Genomic DNA, 8,554 nt, shown 5'->3' on the forward strand with positions numbered 1-8,554 from the left:
TGGCCATAGATAAAATGACGTCAAATCACGTATATCTACTGTAGCTTGATTGACTGATCATGTCAACATCATGCTTTCAAAATCTTAGCTATCAAGCTAGACAAAGCAGTCATAATCATGAATCAAGTCGATAATCTACTGGCAAATCCTTTTCAATCCTTGTCATATGAAGAGAATTTATAGATAAAATGTATCGATGAGCTTCGCCATTGTACATAAACATTACACAACAAGTTGGAAATCGCAAATTCAACAGTAAGTGGTTTGGAAGGAATCAGTGGCAACTACAAGCATTGCAAAGCAGTCACTAGCCTGCTATTCAGTGGAGTGGGTGTGTGGTCCATGTCTGGGTTTAAGGGTCTCTTTCCAAGCTTAAAAGGATAAACATTCAAAACCATGGGCCAGAAAGGATCCAGCATGACTTCTGCCGCATTCAAACACCGAGGTAGAGACACTGACTATTCATAGTATGTTAAAGAATTCTAGTGAAGTAACCCTTTTGGACCACATCTGCCACATTGAACAACTCTGGTTCAGTGAATTATCACTTCTACCTCAATCAGCAATCATCGGATTCATTCATGCTCCTTAGATGCCAGGTCAGGGTTACACACTCATTTTCTGTCATGGTCTATGGACCCCTGAAGTAGCCCCGGCCACCCCATGTAGAAAACTCTAGTTCCACCACTGGTTACATGCACACAATAATACGATAATTGTGATAGTCGGATTAATATAATAGTTTGTTTAAACATTTACATGCTTTGCAAAAAAAAAAAAACGATTTCCCTAATAATCCAGATTAAATGGTATGCTATAGAAAATGTGTTACGCAGAACTGAAAAAGTGTGTGCGAGCAAGGAGGCCTACAAACCTGACTCAGTTACACAAGCTCTGTCAGGAGGAATGGGCCAAAATTCACCCAACTTATTGTGGGAAGCTTGTGGAAGGCTAACCAAAACATTTGACCCAAGTTAAACATTTTAAAGGCAATGCTACCAAATACTAATTGAGTGTATGTAAACTTCTGACCCACTGGGAATGTGATGAAAGAAATGAAAGCTAAAATAAATCATTCTCTCTACTATTATTCTGACAATTCAAATTCTTAAAATATTGTGGTGATCCTAACTGACCTAAGACAGGGAATTTGTACTCGGATTTAAATGTCAGGAATTGTGAAAAACTGAGTTTAAATGTATTTGGCTAAGGTGTATGTAAACTTCTGACTTCAACTGTATTWTWTTTTTTTTGCTAAACATGTGGGGCTCAGAACAGGTGGGGCCACCTGCCCTGAATGATGGGTTGCCACTGAGTATGGGTAGGCTATGGTATTGCTGTCTGATAATAGGTGAATGGAGGGCGTTTTCCTGGTGGGGTTCACGAGCGCACAAATATAGTATGGTTCTGATTTATCAATGAAAACATGCGTATACGTTGTGTGCGACAGTTTGATAAATCCCAATCWTTTGTTTTACACATGTAGGGCAGAATTTACTAAGAAATGTACGCACAGTTGATAAATGAGGCCCCTGGAGTTTGATAAATGGCATTGACACTTGGATTGGAACCAGTGCTATGGTCAGATGTGTTATAGGCTTTGCGGTGTTGCTCGATTTCGTTATCGAAGTTGGTTCTGTTTGGATGTGGCTTGCCCTGAATGGATTCATACTTGTTGGTCAGGATGTGTATCACTTGTCGCCTCGTTAGTCAGTTGTTAGTGCTAGCACAGGTGATATTTACGTAAGAACGGCTGGCCCAATGCTCCAGTTGGCATCAGTAGTGGTGCGTGGGTAAAATCAGTGGGCAAGCCAAGCCAGTAAAAAAAAGCATGTAGGTTGTGATGATTGTGTTTGCTCTATAACCCATTTATTCATATGCCACGGTGAAATACAACATGGCCGAGACAACAAAAGACAACAGTCACACAGTGGCAGAATAAATGGAACTACTCATACGTTTGTTTCATCACAAAACCGGAGAGCAACATCTGTCAGGTAAAGTCCACAAAGCAAATATTGTGTCGAACAAAGAGTTACATGGGCCTCCCGAGTGGCGCAGTGGTCTATCGCAGTGCTAGCTGTGCCACTAGAGATTCTGGGCTCGAGTCCAGGCTCTGTCGCAGCCGGCCGCGACCGGGAGACCCATGGGGCGGCTCACAATTGGCCCAGCGTCGTCCGGGCTAGGTGAGGGTTTGACCGGCAGGGATGTCCTTGTCCCATCGTGCACTAGCGACTCCTGTGGCAGGCCGGAAGCAGTGCACGCTGACACGGTAGCCAGGTGTACGGTGTTTCCTCTGACACATTGGTGCGGCTGGCTTCCGGGTTAAGTGGGCATTTTGTCAAGAAGCAGTGCGGAGTACACACGGCTCTCGACCTTCGCCTCTCCCGAGTTCATACAGGAGTTGCAGCGATGAGACAAGACTGTAATTACCAATTGGATATCACGAAATTGGGGAGAAAAAGGGCAAATAGTTATATGACCTGCAACCGGGGCAAGCAAGTTAATAAGGTTTTCGACGTTTACTAAACAACTATTGATTTAGAACCACAGATCATTGTTGCTAAATATCATGTGGCTGTCCATGGTACCGATTTTGTGTGTGTGTGTGTGTGTGTGTGTGTGTGTGTGTGTGTGTGTGTGTGTGTGTTGTGTGTGTGTGTGTGTGTGTGTGGTGTGTGTGTGTGTGTGTGTGTGTGTGTGTGTGTGTGTGTGTGTGTGGTGTGTGTGTGTGTGTGTGTGTGTGTGTGTGTGTGTGTGTGTGTGTGTCTGTGTGTGTGTGCTAGCAATAAGGTAAAACATTTTTTGGGACTCACCCTACTTGTAGACTAGTTGAAAGTCAATGCCATCCTCCTCTCCTTCATGTTGGCAAAACGGTCATTGGCTCTGTCATACATTACGCTTTTAGTTTTTGTTGTCAAAGGCTACCGAGCTAAAATGCGTGTTAGCCTAACTTCCTTGCATGGGCAACAATGAACCAGCTAAGTTAGCTAGCTAGTTAMCGTGAGCCTGCTAGGCTACATCTAGGCTACATATTGAACTTCAATCATCTCAGGCCAGTGACACAATATATTAACTTATGGTTAGATCAGAATCACCATCATAATCATTTACCTGAACAGAGAATTAAGTCTAAACCACAAGTCCAAATCTCCATCTCCATCCATGGCTTAGGAAAGGGCCGATTTAGCAAGCTAGCTACTGCAGGACAGATCTGTGACAGGCAAGGACAGCGCCAGCTGTGTGTGTTTTGGGGAGAGGGATTGATAGAACGAAAGTCTGATACAGACAAGGACAGTGATGCTGTGGGTGTGTGTGTTTGTGTGCATGACAGAGAGATAAGAGTTGAGCATGTGGAGTCTGTGACACAGGTATAGGGACAGTGCAGTGCTTACAGTATGGCAAGAATGTGTGTGGTTGTGTTTCCAATTGGGTGTATCGTGTATCTCTGTGTGTGCCTGTGTGACGCTGTGAGTCCCTGTCACATGAAAGTGTGTAAATGCACAAGAATCCTCACTTGTGTATGTGAGAGAGAGAGAAAGAGGGAGTGTCTGTGAGACAGAGAATGTGTGCTGTGCATGCGTATGTTTATTCTCTCTGCATGTTTGAGTATGTCAGTGTGAGCAAGCTCAAGTGGTGGCGGTATGCGCTGGTGCAACCTGATGCCATCCCACCCATGTGATATGCAAGGTCATTTTCTACCTACCTCTCTGTAGTTGACTGAGGCTGAGCATGGAAAAGCCATAGCAAAAGCCATACAACATGTTGTTGATCTTCTATATCTCTCATTCTCCAATATAAAGCTAGGGTCTTAGAGAACCTTTTGGAAACATTTCACTCATGTTTTCAGAATTCCAGAGGGGACATTCAACATTGAAATTCATTTTCCGATGGAAAATTCCTCAGAATATAATGGACAATTTTCAAAAAGAATTATAGGCAAATAAAACAATTATGAAGAGAATTTCAATTCAATCCCTGAGTAGACTGAATTGAACCATGGTTAGCACTGTATTTCTAAATTCTGTAAAGGTGGGTTGTTCTGAAAACTTTCCCCTCGTGTCCTCTGCTCCTTGATTAGTAATCTGACAGCACATGACCAGAAGAAGCAATGTTTTGGAATCCTATCCAATCTTTTAAAAATCTGTGGAAATTAAGGAAAGGGCATGGATAAAGGCCATTTCAGAGGATTGAGAGTCCTTTTTTTCTCTAGCCTGTCAGGCTGTTGCAYTTTATTATCTAAATTAGGGGATAAGCAGATGTGGTCAGTGGTGGTCTAGCAGTTAGTAACACTGCCCCCCAGTGCACACATGTACCATGTTGGTGTGGGTACGAATCTTTGACACTGTCGTCTCCTGTCTTACCTGTCCCGCTTACTGACTGTCCTGTGTCCTACCAATGAAAGCTTGTGACAAATAACAGAGGAGTACAAAAAAATTGGTCACCCCACCAAATGTTTGCGTTAAACAGTTGAGGGATGGGTCCGGAGAAATGTAACCACTCTGATCTGGGATTTGGACAATGCATCATTTAAAGGTATTTTCAGATTGAGCCTACATTATGCTGCATTTCCGTGAATGTGGTCTTTGAGAACATGGGAACATTGGCTTTAAAACTTGCATTGCGGACAAAGTGCAATCGGATTGAATCCCGTCCCAGATAAGATATGCAGGGGCCATACTTGCGAACATTGAAACTATTTAAATTTAAACAGTTTCTCTGTCTCAAAATGCGCATCAGCCAATTGAAATAGTTGATTTACTTGCACGTGATAGAATGTTTACATGCACACTAATAATTCATTATTCAATGGATTTATTGCAGAAGGGCGATTGCAGCATTAGTAATGTAAACACCTTACTCGTAAGGTCATAATCGAAGTAAGCATACACTGATTAAAACACCTGGTTTTCTGAGCAATCTTTCGAATTATTAGGACATGTAAACAGCTTAATCGGCATTCCAGCGGTGTGTTTCATCTGCTGCATGTGCCAGCACCTTCAGCGCAAGCCTCCCTCTTATGCGCAAGTTCCATAAAAACTTAAAGTATGCATCTTAGAAATAGTTATATGTATGAACTCAGAATCAAATAGTCTTCATAAAAATAACATGGCCACTGTGGTAGAACAATTATCTGCATTTATCAAAAATCCCATCAGGTAGTCTGATTTCAGATGTGTCCATCSATTTAATCTGGATTATTAGGGAAATCGTTTTTTTTTTTTTGCAAAGCATGTAAATGTTTAAACAAACTATTATATTAATCCGACTATCCACAATTATCGTATTATTGTGTGCATGTAACCAGTGGTGGAACTAGAGTTTTCTACATGGGGTGGCCGGGGCTACTTCAGGGGGTCCATAGACCATGACAGAAAATGAGTGTGTAACCCTGACCTGGCATCTAAGGAGCATGAATGAATCCGATGATTGCTGATTAGAGGTAGAAGTGATAATTCACTGAACCCAGAGTTGTTCAATGTGGCAGATGTGGTCCAAAAGGGTTACTTCACTAGAATTCTTTAACATACTATGAATAGTCAGTGTCTCTACCTCAGAACTGCAGCTCAATTTCTTTCTCTCTCTCTCTCGCACGCACACACGCACGCACACACACACAGTACTGTACTCACATAGTGGAGAGACTTGGGTTTTCATGAATATATAATCTGAGTCTATAAGTCTTGAACATCCAAAATATTTCAGAAAATACAGCTCAAGCAACAAGAAGATAAGATAGCATTTGTGTGTTACATAAATTGCATAGTTTATTTACAAAAAAAGTACATTTATAAAACTGCAATTTAACATACCAGGTATCAAGCAGAAATGGACTTTAAAAATAATTTTGGTGCCCATCAATATTACAAACTTACAGTATCATATTTATGCTCATATATCTATCTGGTAAGAAGAAGGGCGGGGGTGTAGGCCTTATGATTAACGACTTATGATGTAATCATAACAACATACAGGAACTCAAGATCTTTTCTTCACCTGACCTCAAATTCATTACAATCAAATGCCGACCGCATTATCTACCAAGAGAATTCTCTTCGATTATAGTCATAGCCGTGTATATCCCCCCCAAGCAGATACCTTGACGGCCCTGAAAGAACTTCACTGGACTCTATGTAAACTGGAAACCATATATCCTAAGGCTGCATTTATTGTAATTGGGGATTTTAACAAAGCTAAACTGAGAACAAGGCTTCCTAAATTCTATCAGCATATCGAATGCGCGACACGAGCTGGTAGCATTCTGGACCATTGCTACTCTAACTTTCGCGATGCATACAAAGCCCTCCCCCGACCTTCTTTTGGAAAATCTGACCATGACTCCATTTTGTTGCTCCCAGCCTATAGACAGAAACTAAAACAGGAAACGCCCGTGCTCAGGTCTATCCAACGCTGGTCTGACCAATCGGATTCCACACTTCAAGATTGCTTCGATCAAATGGACTGGGATATGTTGCGGGTAGCCTCAGACAACAACATTGACGTAAACGCTGACTCGGTGAGCGAGTTTATTAGCAAGTGCATCGGAGATGTCGTTCCCTCTGTGACCATTAAAACCTTCCCTAACCAGAAACCGTGGATTGATGGCAGCATTCGCGCAAAACTGAGAGCGCGAACTACCGCTTTTAATCATGGCAAGGCGACTGGAAACATGGCCGAATACAAACAGTGTAGCTATTCCCTCCGCAAGGCAATCAAACAAGCAAAGCGTCAGTATAGAGACAAACTAGAGTCGCAATTCAAACGCTCAAACACGAGACCCTGTGGCAGGGTCTACAGTCAATCACGGATTACAAAAAGAAAACCAGCCCCGTCGCGGACATCGACGTCTTGCTCCCAGACAAATTAAACAACTTCTTTGCTCGCTTTGAGGACAACACAGTGCCACTGACACGGCCCGCTACCAAAGCCTGTGGGCTCTCCTTCACCATGGCCAACGTGAGTAAAACATTTAAACGTGTTAACCCTCACAAGGCTGGCGGCCCAGACGGCATCCCTAGCCGCGTCCTCAGAGCATGCACAGACCAGCTGGCTGGTGTGTTTACGGGCATATTCAATCAATCCCTATCCCAGTCTGCTGTGCGCACATGCTTCAAGATGGCCACCATTGTTCCTGTTCCCAAGAAAGCTAAGGTAACTGAACAAAATGACTATCGCCCTGTAGTACTCACTTCTGTCATCTTGAAGTGCTTTGAGAGACTAGTCAAGGATCATATCACTTCCACTCTCAGCCCTCTCCTGTACTCCCTGTTCACCCATGACTGCATGGCCATTCACGCTTCCAACTCAATCATCAAGTTTGCAGACAACACTACAGTGGTAGGCTTGATTACCAACAGACAGAAMGCCTACAGGGAGGAGGTGAGGGCCCTCGGAGTGTGGTTTCAGGAAAATAACCTCTTACTCAACATCAACAAAACAAAGGAGATGATAGTGGACTTCAGGAAACAGGGAGGGAGGGAGCCTCCCTATCCACATCGACTCGGCAGTAGTGGAGAAGGTGGAAAGTTTCAAGTTCCTCGGCGTACACATCACGGACAAACTGAAATGGTTCACCCACAACCTCAGGAGGCTGAAGAAACTTGGCTTGTCACCTAAAACAATCACAAACCTTTACAGATGCACAATCGAGAGCATCCTGTCGGGCTGTATCACCGCCTGGTACTGCAACTGCTCCGCCCACAACCGCAAGGCTCTGTAGAGGGTAGTGCGGTCTGCACAACACATCAATGGGGGCAAACTACCTGCCCTCCAGGACACCTACACCACCCGATGTCACAGGAAGGCCAAAAAGATAATCAAGGACAACAACCACCCGAGCCACTGCCTGTTCACCCCGCTATCATCCAGAAGGCGTGGTCAGTACAGATGCATCAAAGCTGGGACCCGAGAGACTGAAAACAGCTTCTATCTCAAGGCCATCAGACTGTTAAACAGCCATCACTAACATAGAGTGGCTGCTGCCAACATACAGACTTAAATCTCTGGCCACTTTAATACATTGAATAAATGGATTTAATAAAGATATCACTAGTCACTTTAAATAACGCCACTTTAATTAACGTCTACATATCCTACATTACTCATCTCATATGTATATACTGTGTTCTATACCATCTACTGCATCTTGCCTATGCCGCACGGCCATCACTTTACATTTGTGTGTATCAGGTAGTCGTTGTGAATGTTAGATTAGTTGTTAGATATTACTGCACTGTCGGAACTAGAAGCACAAGCATTTCGCTACACTCGCATTAACATCTGCTAACCATGTGTATGTGACCAATAAAGTGTGATTTGATTTGATATATTTTGTTAACTAATAGCAGGAAACGTTTTGGAATTGGCCTAATCAAGATTATATCTGTGTGACATGATACCCTTTGGATTTATCATTTTAGAATGTCAGTGTACTAGCTAGTACACAGTGCAGGTTTTAATCATGACCAGAGGGACCGCCTAAGTGACAAATTATTCCAGGTAGATTTAAAACATCATAATTCTGCGGTTCTGGTGAGAACTGGCAAAATGTTTA

Source organism: Salvelinus sp. IW2-2015, linkage group LG28 (assembly GCF_002910315.2).
Source record: "Salvelinus sp. IW2-2015 linkage group LG28, ASM291031v2, whole genome shotgun sequence".
NCBI classification, from domain to species: Eukaryota; Metazoa; Chordata; class Actinopteri; order Salmoniformes; family Salmonidae; genus Salvelinus; species Salvelinus sp. IW2-2015.